General features: G+C 52.0%; 1 protein-coding gene across 1 annotated transcript in view; it reads right to left on the bottom strand.

The window, feature by feature from the left end:
* The window catches only part of ADAM12 (ADAM metallopeptidase domain 12), a 286161-nt gene that overhangs the window by 257694 nt on the left and 18746 nt on the right, over positions 1–9721 (bottom strand). The window lies entirely within an intron of this gene.

Here is a 9721-nt window from a genome sequence, read left to right as displayed (position 1 = left end):
GTTCTAACACACCTGCTGTCTTCAAGGGAGCGAGAGTAGGCACGTTGCTCACGGCCCAGGAGTCTATTCCAACTCCCAGTGACCCTACAGAACAGGGCGGGACTGCCCCGGTGGCTTTCCAAGACTAACTCATTCTGAGAGCAGAGAGCCACATCTTTCTCCCGAATCACTGGCCTTGGGCTCACCAGACTAACACATAACCACCAGGCCACCGGAGAGATGACAGCAGCAGGAATCTTATGAGCTTATTGTCCCGAGGTTGCTGTGATGCCAGTGGACCTGACAGTGCCCAACAAGAGGTGAGGAAACTGACGAGGTCCAGACACACAAGTCACCATGTGGGAAGGCCCGCCCAGCAAGACAAGGTCGCGTGCTCTTGGCTACACTTCATGATCCACACACAATCGCTCAGGCAGGGAGGTCTGACCGTCCCCTCTGCGCAGCCAGGGCCATCTTGCTCACCCTCCTGTGGCCACACTGGCCACCTTGACCTCTGCATTCTGCCTCCTCCATGCCCTTAGCATCTGTGGTCCTGAGACTGAGAAGGCTCAACTGAGAAGACCTTTTAATCACCAACACACACACACACACACACACACACCCCTTGTCACTCAGGTTGCTGCCTGGGGGTGACGCCCTTAGCAAGGCTCCCGCACAAAGCCACCCTTCCAACTCATGACTCTGCAGTCTGTCCCCTTACTGGGTTCCCTCCACAGGTGGTACGAGCACCGACCTGGCTTCATTTACAGCAGAACCCCAGTACTCGACCACATCAGGATGATATTGTATTTCGACCCAAAATATCAAGAAAAGTTTGCATCGGAGCTAGAACATCGGAATTCGACCCGACGCGTGACTTTTGTGAACAAGAGCAGCTCGTGTTTTGGTCCCTCGGCGTGAGTTGGCGTTGTTAGTGCGCACTGTTTGAACCTTTGGGGGATGTGTTCCAAGCATTTTCCTATCATTTTCTTAGGTTGTGTGGCTTTTTGTACTGCTTTTAGATTAAAACAAAAATATGGGTCATAAGAGTTTTTTCAAAAGAATCATGATAAGGAACTGTTTAACTGTGTTATTGATATTGCTGATGAAAGTCTAGTAAACCCCTTTAGAAAACAGTTAAGGAAACGCCAACAGAAAACCACATTCAACAAGTTTGTTTTTTGTTTGTTTGTTCATTTGTTTTTTGAAAAAGCCAGGCAGGTTCTAGTGAAAAAAGGCAAAGTAGGGAAAACACCTGAAAAGCAGCTACCAGTTGATTTCGTGGAAGGGGATGCCCCTTCCGAAAAGTGCCTCTCTCTCCACCCCTCCTCTCCACACCCGTGTCCGCAGAGCGAGATCCTCATCCATCTCAAGGACTGGGCCATGCTGTAGTTGTTAAAAACTTTTTAATGTTGTCTCTCTTATTTAAATTATATTACTTAACTCTGAACCAATTTATTTTGAAATTTTGTATAAAAAGGCAGTCGAGAACGGGTTAATCCATTTTCAGTTATTTTTTAAGGGAAAAATTGATAGGGAACTAGACGGTATCGCATCTTGATGGTCCTTCTAGAACAGATTAGTGTCGAGGTCTGGCATTCAACTGTACTGATTCCTGTCTATACTGGCTCCTGACCATCCTAAGATGTGGGTCCTGAGAAGCCAGACCTCATTCTTAGAAGAGCAGACGCTGAGCCATGAGATGGACACAGTGGCTACAGCAATGGGGTCGAGACCAGAGCCATGCTAGGGAGGAAGGCAGGGGCTGGGCAGTGTTCCTTTGTTGAACTCGGCTTTGTTGGGAGCTGGAACCACTGGGAAACACCTAATAGACGAAGAGGCTGGGACAGTGCTGGTCACGGCGGCACTGCTGCAGCCTCGGGTGCAGACGGGTGCTGGTTCGAGGGGTGATGAGTAGCCAATCCCAAAGAGGACAGGACTTCTGTGACCTTACTGAGAGTGTGGGGTGTATGTGTGTGTGTTTGGGGAGGGGGTGTCTGGGTTTCCCCTAAGAGGCTCCCTTGGGGGATTTTTTTTCCCCAACAATGTTGAGCTCCTCAAAAGTTTCTACATCCAAACCAAGCCTAGACAAGCCTTATTTACATCTAAGCCACAATCCCAACTCACTTTTTAAGGGGGAAGAACTGCCAAGCTAGTCACAATCCTCACCTGAGACACGGTGGTGCGAATTCACCTCCCAGCAAGAATGATTCCTTGAGAATCCAGATGAAGCGCAGAACAGAGGATGGAGACAGGACTTAAAACTGTCATCTCTTGCACGCAAAGCCTACCACGCTAACCATGAGGGCGGGCTGAGGCCCCACACTGCCCACCAGAAGTCGGTGGGCACAGGCTGACGATGGGAACGGGAAATGCATCGTCTACAGAAGCTGTGAGGGTCTGAGGGCGAGCTCTGAAATGCTTACTCTCTGTATAAAACCAAACACCACATGGCGTGAGACCCTGCCGGGGCTGCGTGAGTTGTCCCCACAAGAGGCCTGGCTCTGCCCTGGGAAGGGATCAAGTGCAGTACAGAGGCATGGAAGGGTAAGAGTGGCCGGACGAGGAGAGGGTGGCTAGGATCCGGCCTGTGACTTGGACAAAGAGACAGACGGCCAGGCCGCTCCCCAGCTTGGCTTACAGGACACCAAAGCCAACAGCTGGGAGGGAAGCAGGGAGAGCGATGGATCCAACAGGACATGCGGTGGAAGCAGTCCAAGTCCCTTTCCACGGCTGTTCCAAGGCACCGTCATGGCAGTGGGTGGCAAGGATGGACGAAGCCTTCTCCATCTGGATCCGTCAGGGACTGCCAAACCCCCAAAGCCTCCAGCACCGCGGAATTCTCTGGGAGCGTTGCCGGCTACGAGAACAAGCCCCAACGAGAGACCCAGTGCGGCGGGCTGGACAGAGCAAACACAAGAGGAGGACATTCCTCCCTGCCCAAGCTGAGCTTGGGACAGACCAAGAGCCCGTGTTACGAGTATAAGTATGTCCCACGTGTTACGAGTGTAAGTATGTCCCACATAAAGCAGAGCGACGGTGAAAAAGAGGAAGACCGCCGACGAGATGGACTGACCCAGTGACCGCAGCAAGCCAGGAACGGCGGTGAGGATGAGGGGGACACACTGCCCGGCCCAGTGCCAGCCCAGAATACATGACTGCAGCATCTTCCCTCAGGGACTGTTGGCACTGGCCCGAGCATCCTCTTCCTCTCCCCCTAGATGGAGGGCCCAACCCCTCCTGGGCCGTCTCTGTAGCAAGACCTTCTCTAACCCTCTTCTCTTCTTCCTGTGTTCCAGCATGGACTGTCCGGAAGGGGAGATTCCCATGCTGTGAAGGAAGCAGAGGATTCTGCACGTGGATTGAAACACGAGTTAGGAGCCTGAGCCCGAGCCTGAGCCTGAGCAGGGGACCTTCCTCTCCGGGCAGCAGGCAGGCACATACTTGGCTTCCGTCGACGTTGCTGGGTTCGGATCCATTATCGTAGACCTACTACAGCGGGCCTCTCTGGCAGGGGCCCCTCGTAAACTTTGCCTTCTTTTAACGCATTTAAAAAGCAAATGATTTTGGTATTGTGGTCTGCTGCAGACATCCCTTGTAGTGAAGCCAGGATATTATTTGAGTACTGCAAAAGCTCTGGAGGTATTACATCTGTATATGAACCATGTGTTAGAAAGATATAAATTCCGTCTTGAAATATTTGTGAGGCTGCCTTTGGCTTTCAATCCTTGCCAGACATACGCTCCAGCGACGGATGGACTCATGTGGATCCTGGAATTAAACACTTTCTCGTCGGCAGACACCGTCTTCCCACCGCCGCGAGACACAAGTGGGAGATGAAGAGGGTCCGGTTTCTTGGGAGGGGCGCTCCAGCGAGTGCGAGGGGCGTGTGGGTGGGTGGGTGGGTGGGAGGCTATATGTCAGGAGGTTATCTGGTCTCCAACACTGTGCCGTAGAAAACACGGCCTTCCCCTCGGAGAGGGGCAGAACATAAGGACTGGGAAGGCCGTCAGATTCTCAGACCAGAACGCTTTTCTAAGAATTGATTGATTTTTCTCTTGTTGGGGGCCTTGCAGGCCTGTGAGCTATTCGGGAAGACGAGATGATGGGGGAGGGTTGCCAGACGGACCCCCGTTCAAGGCGAATTTCAGGAGAATAACAAATCATGTTTCCCTGCGTTTGTCTCCAGCATCATCCCACGGGATGTGTTGGTAGTACCGTAGAATCGGTTAGGACTCACGGAGTCCTCTGCTTCCTCCATAATGCGGAAATCTCCCCTTCCCAACACTCCATGCTGGAACATGCGGAGAAGAGGGTTAGAGAAGGTCTTGCTGCAGAGACGGCCCAGGAGGGGTCGGGCCCTCCATTTGGAAGGAGAGGGAGGATGCTCAGGTCAGTGCCAACAGTCCCAGAGGGATGATGCTCAAACAATTTAGTCTAGGAATAGTAAGCCTAGTGTCAAGAGGGTGGACGTTGACTGTGTCCCAAATGGCCCCCTTTTCCAAACGGGCACACCACTCCATCTCTGATGCCAACCACCTTCTCTTCTGCCCCGAGTACCACATTCCCTCACAGCCAGGCTGTGCAGTCACGGCAGTGACCACCCAGAACCCACCACAGGAAGGAAAGGGGCTCCCTGGGGTGGGTGCTGGCCAGTCCCTAAGCCAAAATCCAGGCGTGTATCCCCGCCTATGGAGGATCCTCCTCCCTCCCGAAGTGAAGAAACTGGGGAGATCAGACTAGGTTAGACAGGGAATGTCAAACCAGACGCAGGGTCCCAAGGACGCTCCGCTCCTGGCTCACCTCTCCCTTCCTGGTGGGATTCCAGTCCCCGAGTGCACGTGACATTGGTTCACCTGGTTCCCAGCAGGATGCCACCCACTTACTACTGAGTCGTATCATACACTCACTATCTTCCCTCACCTGCTCACCTGAGCCCTCGGGGAAGGGGACTTGGGTGGGAAGAACAAAACTGTGTGGCAACAGGAGCCCGAAGTCATTTACTGCACTGTGGGGCACAGGAGACAATGGATGTGTTTGGCCATCCAGTCAATAGCAACCCAACACTCCCACCATGGTGTTTGCTGCTACTGTTCAAAGGCAGGAAAAGTTCACCCACTGCATTTTGCCGAATGCAGCCACACTCCGGGAAGCCAAGTGGAGCCCCTCCATGCAACGGATTTTCAGATGAAAACAAAACGATGGAGAGATGTGTGTCTTTGGCCTTGAAGACAAAACATCTTGTAGGTTTCTGCTCTATCCTCCCTGGGGTAGTTAGGTAATCTGGTGCCAATTTGATAGGATTAAGAGTGGAGGGGTGGAGTTTAGCCCACCAATCAGGTGGCGGCTTGATGACCTCATTTGGAGGCGCTAAGGAGATAAATAGCTCACTGGAGGCAGGACGCAGACTCACTTCCTGGGAGACATTGCAGCTGACAAGGCACATGGAGCTACACTAGTGCCCTGAGCGCTGGAGGAGCCACATGGAGACCCCTGCCAGTGCTGAGATGCTTACACCGCCACTGGATCCACAAGACTTCCCACCCACTGGCATGTGATCATCCTGCATTTGGCATCATTGCATGTGCTGCATTGAGTCGGAGGAGGAATTTACAGATTGGTATCAGACATATGGGCTAATATCAGACATATGGACTTGATCTGGCCGGGGATGTTTCATAAGGTACACTTGCTCTTTATAGAAAGCTCTTTCTTATACACGAGTGTCTCTCTGGATTTGTTTCTCTAGTCCACCGAGACTGACACACTCCGTCTGTGGTAGCGCGTACACAGCTTCCCTCGGCGAGAGGGCAGAAGTTACTAGCCGCACTGTGAGGGTCTTGTAAAGACTTCAGTGCCCTCGCCTGTCCGAGCCAAGGAGCAGGCGCGTGCTGCCACTGCCGGTCCTGCCATGGGCTCGGCCCAGAACTGCTCTTCGTGAGAAGAACTGGTGGGGTGAGAAGAAGTCATCATGTCATTGCCTGGTGGAAATACAACTTAGAGGCTCAACAGTATCAGTGTCAATGGAAGCCGTGGGGGGGGATTCGCCCTTGAGAACAGACTCCTGCACAGAGCTGGCCTGGCAGGAGTCAGAGGCCAACTTGTGGAGAGGGGCAGGGGGTCACAGCCCTGGGGACGGAGGGAGTCACCAGCACTCCAGGGAACCCCTGCCCCAGCCCCGTCTCTCGTCACTGCTTGGAAGAGGGTGGGCAGCGATGTGGTGCGTGTGCACATTCTGCATGATTGGGCATGAGCGCATGTAGTAAAAGTGGGGATCTTACCCAGAGGTCCCCCAGATGCCGGCTACTTCACTGTCTACACAGTGCTCCCCATTGCTGTCGCCTCCTCCCCTCTCCCTCCCACACACCAAAACAGAGCTAGGGTTAATGAACTCCAGCCTACTGAGGACCGCGGTGGGAACAGGAGGAAGGGTGCTGAACGTGCCATGGACCCCGAAGAACCCACCAGTGTGTGTTGGCAGAAAGGTAGTCAGAAGGGCCAGAGACATTATCTCATGCACTCTAGACATGTCATCAAGAGGGACCAGTCCTGGGGAAGCACATCGGGCCGGTAGAGGGTCAGGGAGATAGATGGACAGTGGCTGCAACAATGGGCCCTGGTGCAGCAGTGCTTGGGAGGATGGTGCAGAACAGGCTGCGTGAAGCTGTTACACAGTCCCCAGGAGCCAGCTCTGTCTGGACAACATCTCACAGCAACAGGGTGGGGGTGGGGTGGATGGGGGCAAGTGCTTTGCCAAAGCCCACCCTGTTCTGAGAGGCGTAGGCTCTGGGCCTTGGGGTCTGGGTATGAGTTCACATCTACACCACCACCTCTGTAGGAAGCAGCTGGCACCACAGCTCACCCCTTTCAGACAGCACAGAATGGGCTCCGAGTCACGGGGGTCTCTGCTGTTGCGTTCTACTCCTGGAAAGTGGTGCAGGCTCGGAAACCCACAGGGGCAGCTCTACCCTGTCCTATGGGGTCACTGTGAGTTGCTATTGACTCGATGGCAGCGTGTTTGGTTTTGGTTTTATTGTGCCTGTGGACCCATTTGGGTTTGACCTGCCCACATGCACCTGGGGAGAAAGGCCTGGGGACTCACTTCTGAACAATCAACCAATGGGGAGGGGGGCTGGCCTACAAAGCACACAGGCGCCTACCATGCCACAACACAGCGTCCCATAAGTCAATGGCAAAGGGTTACTGGATGATGTCAACAGACAAGGACACGAGTCCCCTCCGCCTTCATAAGGTGCAGAAGATCTTCGTTAAAACACAAGACCCTCCAACAACACATTGAAAATCTGATCCACCTTGACAGAGCTCAATGAATCCCGGCGAGGAGAGGGTATTCTGATCTGGAGAAATCCACCCATGGATAATGAAAGCCATCGGTCACGGCGTCCTTCTACAAGGAGGTCATGGGATTCAGATAAAGAAGAGACGCGGGTTAAGTGCCTAAAGGGCAGTTGATAAAATCACTATGCAATACTAACTCCAAGAAATGGAAAGATAGAAATAGATTCTCCCTTAAAACAGGCAGCATCCATCTTCCATTCACAGCTAAGGCTGTAATCAAAGGTTTCCAGGCCACTGAGAGTCAAAAAAAGAGGGGCCCCTGCAGTTTGCACAGGTTTTCAAAGCTGCTCTGTGTGCCTTAGGTCAATAAAAGCAATTCTTTAAAAAGTCAGAGAAATAAACATTAGACAAGATTAATTCTTTATAGGCATCTGGATTAGCTACCTAGGAAACCAGAGTGAGTCAACCGAAGATTCACTATAAACAGCAAGTCATGCCCATAAGCAGATCCATCCGGAAGTGTGTTGTGTGTGTGTGTGTGTGTGTGTGTGTGTGTAAAATCAATATGAAAAGTTGAAGACCGAATCCTATTTCCAGTGACAAGTAATGAAAACCAGCTAGCAAAGAAAAACACGCCTGAAAATTCCTTAGCAAGAAATAGACGGGAGAGCTGCTCATTCAAAACTAAGGCTCCCACGGTTCCGTGCCATAATATATAACCAGTTCTTACTGATCGATGAGAGCAGACAGATTCTTCGATAGCAGGCTGACCTGAGGGCAGGAACGGGCATTTCAAAAGGAGAAGAATCACCCATGCCGATTCACAGAAGGGAGAGATGTCATAATCCAAGAAACAGGCTGGGAAGCACACACATTCGCCCAAGTTCTCTGCGTGGCACATAGAGCGTGTGACTCTTCCAAATCACCTTGTGCTTTTAAAACACTTTACTTCTATTGTCAAGTGATGTATTCAGAAGCAGCGGGTGCAGATCAACATCAACAGACTGAGACTCAGGACTGAGATCAGAAAGTATGAGGGTCAAATCTGGGGCACTCTGTGAACCCCAATAGGGGAGGACAGGCTCCCCCAACCCCAAGAGGTGGGCAGAGCGTCCTTTCTGCAGACTGAGAAATGCACCCAGCTCCTCTCACGAGGAAAGCATGCGGGGCCTCTCTCCTCTCTGCCATGCAAAGCCTCCAGTTTTCACACATCACACGTTACTGTCCACATCTGTAGCTCTCAGGCCGTGCCCGGACCATGAGGGTCTGTCTTACAGAACCCCCTACGGCCCTTTGAGGGCAGGGCCTCCAACCAGCTCCAGGTTGGCCAAGAAACATAAACAGGAATGCACCAGATTTCTTACAACACACGTGATTCCTGTCACAAGACCAGGAAACACTGTGGGTCTATGTCTGCAGTGGGACAGTGGAAGAGGTGTCCTGGGCCCTTCAGGAGCCCGGGGTGTGGGAGCAGGGTGCCAACAGGAAATACACGGTGGCCACACACATGCCAATCATGCTCTGGCCGGCCACCATCTTTGAGCAGGCACCATTCCTCTTGAAGCCCTCGTTTGCTCTGTGAATTTGCCCTCACTTCGCATGGAAACAGCCCCGCTCACAACAAATCCTGTAGCACAAGCACCTCTGCTTGCTGCCCTGCAGCACTGGAATCCTGGTGTGACGGTGTCCAGCCTCCTATTGCACGAGAGCTAGGTCTTCAAACGTGGCTGGCCATGGGGCTCACCTGGGATCTAGTGAAAATGCAGGCCAGGCTCCTCCGACCAGGGGTTCTGATTCATTCAAACGGAACCCTAAACCCTAAATGAACTCACTGCCATCCAGTCAGCGCTAACTGTGCTAGTCTGGGTGGACGAGAGAAACTAATTGATAGACAGACGCTCATATGTGTATCAGAGTTTTATATCAAAGAGTAATTGTATATTAAAGTCCTGCCTTTTACTGCAGCCTCGACTGGAGCATGTGCACAGGTACAGATAAAGAGATAAGAGCAAAGAGCTCACGACACATGGAATCCAGGACCAGGAATGGGAGTAGTGATACCAAAAGGGTAGGGGGGAGGTAGGGAGAGGAGGAAATCAATGATCAACACATCACCACCAGCACCACCACCACCATCCCCAACCCCCCAGGGGGATGAACAACAGAAACCATGGGGTATGGGAGATAGCAGTTAGTGTAAGATATGAAAATAATTTATCAAGGGGTCACGAGGGTGGGGGAGGGAGGGAAAAAAGAGGAGCTTATACCAAGGGTTCAAATATAAAGTCAATATTTAGAAAATAATGATGGCAACCTATGTGTATTAGTCTGGGTACTTTGGAGAAACAAATCCACAGCAACTCATGGATAAGAGAGTTTTATGTAAAGAAAATGTGCATCACGAAAACATCCCAACCCAATGCTGCCCAAGTCCACAAGTCCA

This window comes from Echinops telfairi, unplaced genomic scaffold, assembly GCF_000313985.2.
Source record: "Echinops telfairi isolate 266 unplaced genomic scaffold, ASM31398v2 ScPeMD7_70;HRSCAF=299, whole genome shotgun sequence".
Classification (NCBI taxonomy): Eukaryota; Metazoa; Chordata; class Mammalia; order Afrosoricida; family Tenrecidae; genus Echinops; species Echinops telfairi.
Note: the sequence above shows the minus strand (reverse complement) of the source record. Positions and strands in the feature narration are given on the sequence as shown.